This window comes from Rhinolophus sinicus, chromosome 3, assembly GCF_057876585.1.
Source record: "Rhinolophus sinicus isolate RSI-liver-muscle chromosome 3, RSI-T2T, whole genome shotgun sequence".
Taxonomy (NCBI): domain Eukaryota; kingdom Metazoa; phylum Chordata; class Mammalia; order Chiroptera; family Rhinolophidae; genus Rhinolophus; species Rhinolophus sinicus.
In genome coordinates this window covers 140,730,912-140,746,211 of record NC_142503.1, presented here as the reverse complement: position 1 = coordinate 140,746,211, position 15,300 = coordinate 140,730,912, and the positions used below count along the sequence as shown (strand labels likewise).

Below are 15,300 nucleotides of genomic sequence, written 5' to 3'. Positions count from 1 at the left end.
CTAGCGTGGCGGGGCGGGTCTGCCCTGCTCACACCCGTGCGAGAGCCCGAGGGGCAGGTGAGGCCGCTGGGATTGGAGAAGCCCGGCCGCCGCCCCCGGCTGCCCCACTGTTTCTGTCCGCCTGACATTCAAACATTGCTGCCTTGAAAGCAGCTTGCAGAGGCAACAGCCACCAGGACAGTGTTCTCAAACTTTAGCTGCAGAAGAATGGGGATGTGCAATGTGGGGCAAACTCTCAGGGCCAGCACTGAGACTCTGATAGGGTAAGTGTAGATCTGAGGAGAGGCCTGAGGGTCTGTATTGTTAGCATTGGGAATGCTGAGGCTGCAGGTGGACCGCGGTCTACACTGTAAGGCACAGGCCATGTTGGCCCCATATTCCCAGCATCCAGCACACTGCCTGGCACAAGTAGGAGTGAATGAGTGCAATGGTGCATTAGTGTAAAGAAGCTGTGAAATGGAATTTGTGAACCCCTTTCTTTTAACTGGCTCTGCTTCGTATGATAGAAGCAGGATTTCTGCCTAAATTCTTTCTGCAAGCCTCTCTCCCCTCAGAAACAGTGAAGTTTTACTCTAAGGGGAGAGAGCTGCCCTCTGGACAGGTCTAAGTCCACAACGGCCCCTCCCTCCTTTGAGGACAGTGCTCTGGGATTTCATTCCCTATCACCTCCCCCCCACACACACACTGCGGAATCCTTTTACCTCCTCCAGCAGACTTGCTCACAGCCCTTGGAGATGACTCCACGTGGCAGTTACTGCGTGCTTCACGTATGGGACACAGCCTGTACTTTCACCGGTAATAATTCCTTCCCCAAATGCACTGGAAGCCCACTGAATCAGGCAAGGCGTCATTGCTGAAACAGAACCTGATAAACTGTTCGGTACAGTGTAGGAAGCTCAAGAAAATATTTGATGATGAATGTGGATCAAGCTCTAGAACCTCAATAACAACAAAAAGGGAAGTGGTGGGGGGGAGGTGTTCTAAGGTGTGATAAAGCAATGGGATGGATTTTTGCAGGGGACTTTCAGAGTTCATCACGTTCTTTGCTTTGAGACACCTCCCACAAGACTTGTCTGTACTTGGCTGATTCCTCCAGCAGTTCCTGCACTCAGCTTCTGGGGGTTGCCTGCCTTCACTCATGTACCTGAATTTAAAACTCAGCTTCCCTCTCCTTGCCTTGTGGGGTTTCCACACAGTCTCCCAAGTACATCTTTCCAGTGGGTGAAGCTGAAGATGCAGAAAGCCCCAGGTATGGCTTCAGAGGTCCACTTTAAGTAGATATTTTTTGACTTTTAAATTAAGAAAACAGAGTACCAGAAACAAAGCAAACGTCACTAAAATAATGACACAACAGGCACACTTGGAGTGGTATTTGTTTTCTCCTGAACAATAATAATACTTTAAAACTGTCTTGAAGGTTGTTGGCTAGGGGCAAAGAGAAAGGCAGGAGACAAATTTACAAATACATTCTGTGACTAGGGCCCTTTATAAAAAAGCTAAAAGGGCAAGTTGATAGGATTCTTAAGAAACTGACATTTTTTTTAAACAAAGTAAGTTGTTATAGTATTTAAACAACTTATTGTGGCACTTCTACATAATTTCCTAACAGAGCCCAGCATTCACAATGGTGAGGAAAAGACTTTCCCAGGCATTTTACTGACTAAGGGATAAAATACTGGCTTTGCCTTTGCTGCTAGTCTGCTTGGCACAGCTTCGCTGGACCCCTGCCTGATTTCCCCAAACAGCACAGCACTTTGAGGCACTCTCTTAACTAAATACAACTTCAACAAATTGTCAATACATTTCTGCTTATTTGGAATTTAGAAATGAATTCACAGGATGCATATCCTGTGGGGGTCACATATCTAGAAGAAGGGAGACTTTAGCTTAGGAAACATCTTATCACAGATACTGGGTTACTTCAGGTCTGGATTATACAGTTTACTACCAAGAAAAATCAGTGTTCCAAAAGTTAGAACAGTTGTGAAATCTTGATTTCCAGATTTCTGTATTTGGTCATTAACTATTCAATTACCCAAACCTAATTATTTACAACAAAAAAAGAAACAAAAACAAACAAATGAAAAAAGAACAACCATGAAATTTCTTTCAGAACCTTGGAAATAAGGTTACCAATGAGAGTTAAAGTATTAAAATCCATATGCAATGGATGAGATTAATGGATTTCTGGAAGGCACTAGTAACATATCTGCTATTAACAAATCTTTGACAGGCTTGAAAGGAATAAGAAGGGTTAGGAAAAGGGACTCAAAGAGCAGGAATTTTAGTCTAGAACTATCCAGAGGTGAGAGCAGTGCTTGGTTGTATTCGTAGTAGTAGCAGTACTGCTGGCCAGAAGAATGGAAGCAATGGGAGCAGTTAAAGGTTAGTGCTACGTGCCAGCTGAAGATGATGTGGATTTATCCACTTGCATGTGGATAAATGATGGAAGTGGAGATGGAGTGAAGTAGATAGATCCAAGATTTATTTTATAGGTAAGTTTCAAGGGACTTGGTAAGAGATTGGCTCTTCGGAGTTGAGAAGATAGTGGAAATGTTGACTCCCAGATTTCTGACATGATTAACTGGATGGATGAGATGTCATTATCTGATATAGGGAACATTAAAGGAGGAGGAGTAGATTTGGGGGAAAGATTAGGCAGGTAATTTTGGATATGCTAAGTTTGAGATGCCTGTGAAATGACCAAGTGATATAAGGTCATGTTTGATATAAGGGCCTGGCAAAGTCTAGGCTTGAAAAGTCTAGGCTAAATTTGGAGATCACTGGTATGTAGACTGTATTTAAAGCAATAAGAGAGAATGAGATGCGTTAGGGAGAGTGTGTAGAATAAAAAAAAAGAGACAGCTCATGTCTAAGCTCTGAGCATCCAACATTAAAGGACCAGGAAAAAGAAGAGGGACCAGCAAGGGATGCTGAAAATAAGCAAAGGAATAATAAGAATAGGCAGTGTTTTAAGAAGGAAACAGCCAACTATTGAATACTGATGGAAACCAAAAAGTGTCTAGTGGATTTAGCAACAAGGAGGTCATTGGTGATGATGGAAAAGAGTTTTGGTTTGAAGGTATGAGAAGGTGACATACTGGGTTGGGATCATTGATCCATTCATTCAGCAAATACATAATAAGTATGACATGCCGGGTACAAGGTGTTGGGGATACAATGGAAAAAATAGACATAACCTCCACTCCAGGGAGGGGAAGCCATTAAATAGATAATCAGAAAAATAATGACTCAACCATAATTACGTTAAGGGCTCTGAAGAAAAAGGTAAGGCTACCATGAACTTGTGTAACAGGAGAACCCTGCCCAGTAAAAGCGAGGGAAAATTACCCCAAGGAAGTGACATATAAGCTGTACTTGAAAGTTTTGGGTAGTCACAGCAGTGAGGCAAGGGAAAGAGAGCATGTGTGTTCCAGGCTGAAGAAACCACACACGTGGAGTCCTAGAAAGGGAGGAGACTTAGTAAAAGTCAGCAGTGTGGCGGGGCAACAATAAACAAAGGAACTCTGGGTATACATAGGTCTTCTAGTGTTTCACATTTTTTGAAATGTAGGCGTGCAAGAAGAAATGTAGTCAGAATGCTCGTGGCTGAGGATCTTAAGGAAAATGCTGGAAAATAACATTTCTTCAAGGTGAGAAGTCCTCTCTGAGTTGCAATGTCCATTTTTGCAGCAAGAACCGGGAACATAACATGGTGGTAGAAGTTCCCAGACTGGTTTGGTTCTGAGACTCAGAGAAGATAGGTTTGAAAAAGAAATCGTGTTGATGAAACTTACGTGCAGGAGGCAATGGAGAGGAGCAGGTAGGTTATGTCATGAACAGCGAGACAGCTGCCTATCTTTGTGGCTGGGAGAAGTGAGAGCTGAAAGAGTTCTTATAGATAACACGGATTATAGGGGAAATTCCTGTTAGTCTAGAACTCAGATTTGTCCTCTTTCCTTCATGTCATGCCTGCAAATAGCTGGTCCAGGAATAATTCACCTCATTCAGAAATGAGTTATCAATAAAGGGCCACAATAGGAACCGTACAAATATGATACAGGAAAAAAAAGAAGAAAAGAAGAGGAAAAGAAATGCAGACAGAGAATATTCACCAGAAAAATACTGCTGAGAAGCAAGTGAAACTTGTGATCGAACTCTTTGCCATATGGCAAAGAGAGAAGGCATGCAATATGGAGGCACTCCACATTGAGGGAAAGAGGGGGTCAGTGTGGGCGTGGGGGGGCAACACAGGTGAGGTAGCCTAAATGGGACGAGAAGGGCATCGTTACAGGGCAGTGGTAGGGTGTCAAAGCCCTAGAAGGCTAGGCAGGAGTCCATATGGGGGGAACACAGCACAATGAAAGGAGAGGGAGACGGAATACGATGCAGGGATAACCACGGGGAAGGGCCAGTGTGCGGTGTAGGAACCTGGGTAGGCTGGGGACAGATGAGGAGGCAGCCACAGAGATGGGAGATTGGTTAAGTAAATATATCAAGGATGATGGGAGCAAGATTTCTCACTGTCGGAAAAGGGAGGTACAAATATGGAAAAAGAAAAACAGAATGAAGCCTGTGTGGTGTTGCATAAAATTGAAGAGATCAGTGTAAACTCATGGTTTTCAATATAGAGAAACAGACATAGAAATAAATATAGTTATAAATATCTGTGCTCACATACACTGCATAGCTCTGTCTACTGAAAGTGCTTGGGAACAATGATACCTGATAACAAAGAGCTTATCTAGCAAGCAAATCTTGGTTTCTAAATCCTATTCTCCATTAAAAAGAACTGGAGCTCCTTGAAGAAATGACTTAATCTAGGGCTGGGACAGATAAAGTACAAGATGAACCTGGTAAATCTTACTGTACTAGAAAGTAAGGAAGTATTCCAAGAATGATGGGACACATCAAAGGAATGTGGTAAGTGGTGCGGAACTTCCATGTCCTCTCAAGGCATGCCACTCTCCCAGTATCTCTATGTGTCCACCAATCAGGAAGCTCTCCAAGCCCTGTCCTTTTAACTTGTTGCAACGATGTTGCTAACCTTTTTTGATATCAGAAAGATTGTTCATTATGAATTTGTACCAACTGGACAAACAGTTAACCAAGTTTACTATTTGGAAGTGCTGAAAAGGCTGAGTGAAAAAGTTAGATGACCTGAACTTTTCGCCAACAATTCATGGCTGTTGCATTACGACAATGTACCAGTCACACGACACTGTCTGTGAGGGAGTTTTTAGCCAGGAAACAAATAACTGTATTGGAACACCCTCCCTACTCACATGATCTGGCTCCCAATGACTTCTTTACCCAAAGGTAAAGGAAATACTGAAAGGAAGACACTTTGATGACATTCAGAACATCAAGGGTAATACGATGACAGCTCTGACGGCCATTCCAGAAAAAGAGTTCTAAAACTGCTTTGAAGGGTGGACAAGGCGCTGGCATCAGTGCATAGCTTCCCAAGGGGAGTACTTCTAAGGTGACCATAGTGATATTCAGCAATGAGGTAAGTAACACTTTTTCTAGGATGAGTTCATGAGCTTAATTGTCTGACCTCGTAATTATGATTGATTAAATCATTGGCTATTGGTAATTTCTTCAACCTCCAGTTGTTCTCCCCTCCCCAGAGGTCAGGGGTAAGGGAGTGGGACTGAAAATTCCAACCTTCTACTCGTGATTAATTCTCCTGGTAACCAGCCCTTATCCTTAGATACTTTCTAAAAGTCACCTAATTAACATAACAAAAGACATCTTTTTCACTCTCAACACAATATTCCAATGGTTTTGTGGACAAAAACCAAATATATATGGCAAATATATTTTGGTCATCTGAATGACCAAATATATAATTCTTATAAATCACAATATTGTAGCATTATATAAAATAATATGAGAAAATTAAGATTAAATATACGTCAATTTGATAAATATAAAGGTGAAACCAGAGGCCAAACGAGTCCGGGGCTCGTGCTGCCTGCGCCTGACACAGGAGTTGGGTCGTAGAATAAGTGTTTATTATCAGAAAACCAGTGGTCTGAGAAGGCAGCGGGTTAACACCTCCAAAACCTACCTTACCATTCTCAGACAGGCTGGGGTATCTAAGGGAAAATCTGGGCATTCCTCCAGAGGCTACGTAATGGTTCCAGGGGTCTGCATGGAGCCTTCCCTCTGGCAATGTGGCTCTCTAAAGTGGTCACCAACCCAGAAGCAGTAATGACAGTAACCTGGAACGAATGCTAGTCCATAAAGATTGTAATAGGCAAGCACGGGGGGCATTGTGACTAGCAAGCAAGCATAAGTTTCAGGGTAATTATCTAAAGCAGGGAACTGGGACAGGGGACATCCTAAGCTCAGACACAGAGAGAGGGTTGATCAATTGTTAAGTTCTAGGGCAGGGAGAGGTGAGGCCTTTTCGTGGGGTCCCAACCAGGCCCTGTTTCAAACGGACAAAAGTAATTTATTGAAAGGAATCCAGATTGAATCATAGAGCAGAAACTCCAACTGCATCCAACAAGGAACTCAAAACAAAATATTAGGTTGGTGCAAAATTGCGGTTTTTGCAATTATTTTTAAACTTTTAAACTGCAATTACTTTTGCACCAACCTAATTATTCAGAAATCTCCACAATTGTCAACAAGAAGAAATCAGGGGTAGTAATTTTAGTATGAGGCAAGGTTAACTCTAGGACAAACAAGTATTAAAGGTGACAAAGAATAGTCATTTATAATGATAAGGAATGTAATTTACAATGAATATACAAAGTTATGAATCTCTGTACCAAACAACATAGCATCGGCAGGAATATTAAAACATAAAACCACAGGATATACAAGGAAAAATAGAAATACAGTACAATAGTAGTCCCCCCTTATGCATGGGGGACACAATCCAAGATCCCCAGTGGATGCCTTAAACTATGGATAGTATTGAACCCTGTATATACTGTAACAGAGTAAAATGCTCTTTCTCTCTCTCTCTCTCTCTCTCTCTCTCTCTCTCTCTCTCTCTCTCTCTCTCTCTCTCATTCTCTCTCTCATTCTATCATAAATTCTAGCCTGCCTTTCTCCCATGGCCTTGCTATAAATATGCTAAATAACTAGAGGAATTCTGTTGAGGCTTGAGCACTTTGGGAAAACAGCCCGTTGCCAGAAGGCGCCTCTCTTGAAAAAGCGGGAAAATGTGTACAAAACAATGACTGTTTATCAAAGATTTACAGAAGCCTTAGATGGGGCTCAGATCAGTGGGGGTCAATGGACTGATGTGGAACAAAGATATTTAGAGATTTTTCTCTCTTCCTTGGATCCCTGTCCATACCTAGCTATCTATAGTTCTCACCCACCTCTTTCCCCTGCCTTCCCTTGACAGAAAGGATGCTTGAATTTGGAGCACTTTTAAGATGGATGTGTGGAAGCATTAAAGTCCCCCATCTTCTTGAGCTAGTTCCTTCTCGATCAGTAAACCTCTCCTTATTCCAAACTGACATTTTGAATATTGGACATTGATGCGTGGGCACGCGAACCTGGAATTGGTAACAATACTGTTTTTCCCTATATATACATACCTACGATAGTTTAATTTATAAATTAGGCACAGTAAGAGATAAACAACAATAACTAATAATAAAATAGCACAATTATAACAATGTGCTGTAATAAAAATTATGTGAATGTGATCTCTCTCTCTCAAAATACCTTGGGCTCTACTCATCTTTCTTCTTGAGATGATGTGAGATAATACAATGCCTGTGTGATGAGATAAGTGAGATGAATGATGTAGGCATAGTGACATAGCATTAGGCTATTGTAAAGGTTATGTGAACTCAAACGCTGCGATACCCGGACAGTCGATGTGATAACTGAGACTATACCTGTCGAATGGGAAGGATATGCTGAACAAAAGGACGATGTCCAAGGCGGGACAGGGTGAGATTTTATCATGCTACTTAGAATGCCAAGAAATGTAAACCTTATGAATTATTTATTTCTAGAACTTTGCACTGAATATTTTTGGAACATGTTTGAGCTCAGGTAACTGAAACTACAGAAAGTGAAAATGTGGATAAGGGAAGACTACTGAAGTAGGAGCCTTAAAGACATAGAAGGTCTAAATTGCATAATTAATAGCATAGATAAAACTTGGCATTCTAATATGAGACTATGCTTTCTTTTAAGTATCCATGAATAATTCACAAAAATTGACCTTATATTAGGCCAAAAACAAAATCTCTGTGACGTACAAATGGTACAAATAGTACAGATAACACCCTCTAAGCACAAGCAATAAAAATAAAGGGGGAACACCACTTTCTAACTTGTTTTATGAGATCAGCATAACCCTGATACCCAAACCACACAAGGAAATTACAAAAAAGGAAAATTACAAGCCAGTCTCTCTCATCAACATAGGTGCAAAAATCCTAAACAAAATATTAGCAAATCTAATTGCAATAATACATTAAAAGCTTATGTGGTTTTTCAAAGCTCAACAGCGTGACTTGATAGGCAGTCAAGTATGAACCCCTATTGTGCATGGTGCAAGCTGTCATCACCAGGAAACATCATTATGAATTCCAATTGAAGTATCAGTCTGGAAGCTTGATTTTTCATAGTCACTTCAGTATTATGTAAGAAGAGGCTGAACTTTGAAATCAGACTGATCTAGGATGGAATCACAATTCCATAATTTACCAGCTATGTAATTTTGGACAAGTTCAGAGAAGGCTTAGTGTCAATTTTTCTGCTTTAAAATGAGAATAACACTAGCTACCCCATAATGCTCATTTGTGGACTTAATGGGACAATGTTTATATGGGCAATATGTTGTGCTGACAACCCAAACACACCCTCACACGTAGAATAAAATCAGTAAAACCCAAACAACCCTCACACGTAGAATAAAATCAGTAAAACCCAAATAAAAGGGATGAGATCAGACATTAGTAGAAATGACACAGCCAAAGGGATTATTTATGAATGTGTAATAGATGAGTCTCAGGAATATCCAGATCAAATTAAAGTGGCATGGGTATGTTATGATCTCAGGAAAATATGGACTGGATGGGACTAGATTATGTTAGGTTTAAATTTAATCAATTGCATAATAATGTGGGAAGGAAAAATGTGCTAGCAGAAGGGACACTTGGCCCCCAAAATCATCCTGGAAAGACATTTTCCTGACCTAAGAATATGAAGAGCTAGTCGCAACAATGAGGACATCCCGATAACAGACATGGAGGCATCAGGCCACCAAAGCAGGGTGTCATCTGCCTGTGCTGGAACCATCCAGTACACCCCCCCCACCCCCACCCATGCTCTGGTTTCATGCTCACTGGGCAACCTTTAGCTTCCACACGTATTTGCTCACAAGAAGGGGGCGGGGGGTGGCATACTGATGAACCAACAGGGCATCCATTCAATTTCTTTAGTGATGTGTGGGTGGAAATCTAGAAGCCCTCAGCCCAGGACCTTGGCCATTTCACTTCCCCTAGTGCCTTGGAGATGCTAGTGAGGATACTAGATTACTTATTGTAGTTTCCATCTTTTCCTCCCACCCCGATCTAGTTAAGTTATGTGGCAATAAGGAGGGAAAATGAGGCTTTGATGATTCAGGTTTCTGAGGTGGCTGCTACGTGGTTCATCAAAGATAAGGCTCTGATGGTGAGTTCTCAAACTTACCAAGTACAAGTACTTATCCATTTTGAAGAAAAACAGGCTCATTATAAGATAGTTTAATTTTTATATGCCCACTTCTAGTTCTTTCCCTCATGTTTTAGAGAAAATCTTATATTAACAAAGCGCCTTCATTTTGTTGCCTAGTTCTAAGCCTGTCTTTTCTTCTCTTTCATCATGTTTCATTATTTCCCAGGAAGGCAGTACCAGCATCAGATACAAGTATTTCCATCACCTTTATTTTCCTTCACTGTGCCTTTCCCCACCATCATCCAGAATGCTCATCACTTTGACATTTTGGATACCTCTCTTCGTAGTTGATTTCCTGGTTTGACTTTCTCTGGTTGAATGATGTCCATCTCCTACCCATGCACATGACGTGCCGAGTTTAACCACAGTCCTCTCATGCCAGAAAGACTAGAACATGTTGCATTAACAAAATACTATTTATTTTTCATGGAACAAAATAAGATGTTTTCCTGAAGAGTAGTTGTTGTAATCTCCACATGTCCCAGATCAATAGACCAACTGAACTTTAGAAGGTGAAATTAAACTTCTCCATCTCAACTCACCCCTCCCACTATGTCAGTTTCTAAGGGTTGGCAAAAAAGAATGCAGATTCTATTCTGTTTGATCAATGTTGTTTGCACTTAATTATCTTTATGGTCTCTAGCTTTGACAGTTAAATCAACAACATTGATTCATTTTCAGTATGTACAGAGCACTAACCCACAAGGGAAAGTGCATGACATACTCCCAGTCCTGAAAGAGACAACAGTCTATGGGGAAGGACCTCCCCTTTCCCAGAAAACATACACTAACTCAAATGAGTCAAATAGAAAAATTGGATGGCTTCACTATTACTGCAAGGGGAGTGATAGGTGTGCTCCCTAAAGCCAGCCGGTGATAGAGGCAAAGAGCATGGGCTCTGGACTTAGTCTCCGGTTGGAATTCCATTTACCATCTGATTTTACACAACTACTTAAGCTCTTAAACCTCTTCTCTGTAAGATAGGGATAAATATAGTTTCTACCTCATAGGCTTGTAGTGAGGATTAAATTAGATAATATAATGGAGTGCTTTGCACATTAATAATAATAGCGCATGTTTCTTAAGCATTTACTTTAGCCAACTTGGCAGGCTGAATAATGGCCCCAAAGATACATAGGTGCTAATTGCTGGAACCTATGAATGTTACCTTATATGGCAAAAGGGACTTTGCAGATGTAATTAAATTAAGGCTATTGAGACCAGGAGATTATCCTGAATTAACTTAGTGGATCCTAAATGTAATCACAAGTATTCTTATAAGAGGGAGGCAGAGGGAAATTTTTTGTTTGCTGGTTATTGTTTCTATGCATCCAATCTGTGCTTCTGTGTCTTTCAAGTGGTGAGTTTAATCCATTTATATGTATTGCATTTACAGACATATTTGGGTAGCCTTCTTTTATTGTGTTTTCTGTTTAACGTGATTTTTTCCCATTGCTTCATTTTTACATTCTCTTCAACTTTTTGTTGGATTTTCTGTATTTCCTTTCCTATTCCCTCTAGTGATTTGGAAATTGTTTATTCCATTTCTGTCTGGCAGAGGGATATTTCACTATAGAAGAAGGCAATGTGATGACTGAAGCAAGATGCTGTACTGCTGGCTTTCAAGATGAAGAAAGATGCTAGCCATCAAAGAATGCAGCCCTAGATGCTGGAAAACACAAGGAAACGTATTCCTTCTTAGAGCCTCGGGAGGAAGCTTGGCCTTGCAGACACCTTAATTTTGGCCCACTGAAGTGTATTTCACATTTCTGACCTCCAGAACTATAAGAGAATAAATGTGTATTATTGTTGTTTCCAGCTTTATTGAGAAATCATTGACATATAACATTGTGTATGTTTAAGGTGTACAATGTGATGATTTGGTACACGTACTCATGTATATTGTGAGATGTTTACCACAATAAGTTTAGTTAACACATCCTTCAGATCACATAATTACCATCTTGTTGTTGTTATGAGGAGAACAGTAAAGCTGTACTCTTAACTTTCAAGTATACAATACAGAATTAACTACAGTCACCATGCTGTATATTAGATCCTTGGAACTTATTCATTTTATAACTGAAACTTAGTACACTTTGACCACCATCTCCCCATTTCTCCCACCCCTCAGCCCCTGGCTACTACCATTCTACTCTTCGTTTCCATGAGTTCAATGTTTTTGGATTTCACATATAAGTGAGACTATACAGTATTTGTCTTTCTCTGTCTGACTTATTTCACTTAGCATAATGCCCTCAAGATCCATATTGTCACAAATGGAAGGGTTTTCTTCTTTCTCATGGCTGAATAACATTCATGTCTTCTATGCCCAATTTACTGAGTATCCTTCCTATTTATTATCATATAACTATCGTCTTTCATTCTATTAATTGGCATATCACATTTATTGATTTGCATGTTGAATCATCCTTGCATCCAGTAATAAATCCCATTAAATCATGGTGTATGATTATTTTAATGTGCTGTTGAATTCGGTTTGCTAGCATTTTGTTGGGAATTTGTGCATCTATATTCATCAGGGATATTGGCCTGTAGGTTTTGTTTCTTATAGTGTCCTTATCTAGCTTTGGTATTGGGGTAATGCAAGCCTTGTAGAATCAGTTTGGGAGTTTTCCCTCTTATTTGAATTTTTGAAAGTTTGAGAAGAATTGGAATTAACTCTCCTTTAAATGTTTGGTATAATAGAATTCACCAGTGAAACCATATTGTCCTGGGCTTGTCTTTGTTGGGAGGTTTTGATTACAGATTCAACCTCCTTACTTGTTATTGGCCTATTCAGATTTTTTACTTCATGATTCATAGTTGGTAGGTTGTGTGTTTCTAGGAATTTATTCATTTCTTCTAGGTTACCCAATTTGTTGGTGTATAATTGTTCATAGAAATTTCTTATGATCCTTTGTGTTTCTGTGGTGTCAGTTCTAATGTCTTCTTTTTCATTTATAATTTTTTTTGAACCTTCTCTTTTCCTTTCTTAGTAAATCTAGCTAAAGGTTTGTCAATTTTATCTTTTTAAAAAGCCAACTCTTAGTTTTGCCCATCTTTTCTGTTGTTTTTCTGTTTTCTATTTCATTTATGTCTGCTCTGATCTTTGTTATCTCTTTCCTTCTTCTAACTTTAGGCTTAGTTTGTTCTTTTTTAGTTCCATGAGGTATTGAGTTAGTTTGTTTATTTGAGATCTTTCTTTTTTCTTAACGTAGGCATTTACATAATCAGAAAAATAAAGTGGTTACTCCAGCTAAGACAATTCAGTGGAGGAAAGAATAGTCTTTTCAACAAATGGTGCTAGGACAACTGGATACACATGCAAAAAAAAATGAATTTGTACTCTACATCACACTATCTATAAAAATTAACTCAAAATGAATCACAGACCTAAACACAAGAATTGAAACTAGCACTAAATCTTCATGATCTTGGTTGGTTTAGGCAAAGACTTCTTAGATACAAAACCAAATATATAATAAAGGACTTGTATCCAGAATACATAAAAAACTCTTACAACTCAATAATAAAATGACAACCCAAATTGAAAATAGGCAAAGGACTTGAATAGATGTTGGTTTGCAAACTTGGAAACTTCCAGGGAGAAACCCGTAAGTGGCCCCTATAAATAGAGGGCAAGGAGAGACTAAAAAAAGAGGGAGACCCTTCCAGCTTGGTAGGTGGAAGGCTTAATAAGCAAGGGAACTTACATATGAGGTTTGTCTTGTGTAGCCACAAAACAAGTAGATCGCCACAATCACCTGCCAGAATCTTAAAAGTTTATATAGAGGCCTTAACTAGGTTCAGTCACATATACTGTCCAGATGGTCTCAACAACACATTGCTCTCAAGACTGCGTCCTTGAAAATGGCTCTTACTGTAGGAACAATGGACAGAATGTACATTCCAAGGATGTGAGGGGGTGAGGATCCTCCAGCTCCCTGAGTCCAGCTCATGAGTCAATCAGCGGTCATGTCCTCTCCATGACCAGTTCCAACAATAGACATTCCTCCAAAGAAGATATAAAAAACTGGCCAATAAGCATGTACAAAAATGTTCAACATCATTATCCATATAGGAAATGCAAATCAAAATCACAATGAGATACCGCTTCACACCCACTAGGAAGGCTACATTCTAAATGACAAAAAATTACACGTTGACGAGGATGAGGAGAAATTGGAACCCTCATAGATTGCTGGTTGATATGTAGAATGATGCAGCTACTTTGGAAAATGGTTTAGCAGTTCCTCAAAATATTAAACATAGTTACCATGTGCTCCAGCAATTTCGCTCTTAGATATATATCCAATACAAATGAAAACATACATCCACACAAAATTCGTACATATAATGTTCACAGCAGCATTATTCATAATAGCCCAAAAGTGGAAAAAACCCAAGTGTCCATCAATTGTTGGATAAATAAAATGTGGTATATCTGTACAATGGAATATTATTTGGCAATAAAAAGCAATGAAGTTTTGATACATGCTAAAACATGGCTGAACTCAATACATTATACTAAGTGAAAGAAGCCTGTCACAAAAAACCATGTTATATGATTCCATAAATGTAAAATATCCAGAATGGGCAAATCTATAGAGACAGAAAGTAAATTAGTGGTTGCCTAGGACTGGGAATGGGGGTGTAGGGGAGGGGCACGGGCAGTGACTGCTAATGAGCAAGGGGTGTTTGGAGGGGGTGATGAAAATGTTCTAAATCAGATTGTGGTGACATTACACAACACTGTCATTATACTAAAAAACCACTGAATTGTACCCATGAAATGGGTGAATTGTATGGTATGTGATTATATCTTAACCCTTTCACTGCATTGATTTCAAGTTTTTTTTTCGAAATGTGTTAAAAATCCACAAAAATAAAAAGTTGATATTTTGACTATTTTATGCACATATACTTGAACTCCGCAGGAGAGGGAAGTTTTTTATTAGCTCATGGGGTAAACTCAAATGCCACAGTTAGCGGATGTAAATATTCATTCAGATTTATCTGAACGTCACAGCAAAGCAGTTAATAAAGCTGTTAAAAGGAAAAAAATGGCTATTTCATTAAATTGATGCAATATGATTTAAGGTGTCATTTGTTATTATTAAACATTGAGGTTACTCTCAGGTTTTCACACTGCTAAGTAGTAGTATAACCAAACACACCATTTGAAAGAACTATTTTTTACTAAAGCTGCTATAAATCTAATAGACATGTGATGTCACTAAAGTTGCCTATATAACTTCAATGTTTGGGAATCATTTTTGTTTTGTGGTGGTTTTTTATTTACTATGTTAACACATGCAAACTACATACGTCAGAAAAATACTTGAACACTCTCAATGTACAAAATCCCAATGTACACCGCTTGCTATACATTTATTTAATCCTTTTAATAATTAACTTAAGTTCCATAGACAGGCTTGATTTCTATACAAGAAACATAATCACTGAATGTGACTAAGATAAAGTGTTCAGGAAAGATAATATTCAATATGTTAGGAAAAGATAATTCACATTTAGGGTTGTTCTTTTTTTAAGTTTACAAGTTTAGAAGAGTTTAACCAAAAATATGAGTAT

General features: G+C 39.3%; 1 long non-coding RNA gene across 1 annotated transcript; it reads left to right on the top strand.

Moving 5' to 3' along the window:
• Positions 1 to 80: 80 nt before the first annotated feature.
• LOC109444147 (uncharacterized) lies at positions 81 to 12,169 on the top strand. Its single transcript, XR_002136796.3, has 2 exons — positions 81 to 263; positions 11,264 to 12,169. It is a non-coding gene; the product is annotated as an uncharacterized LOC109444147 (long non-coding RNA).
• The last annotated feature ends 3,131 nt before the right edge of the window (positions 12,170 to 15,300 follow it).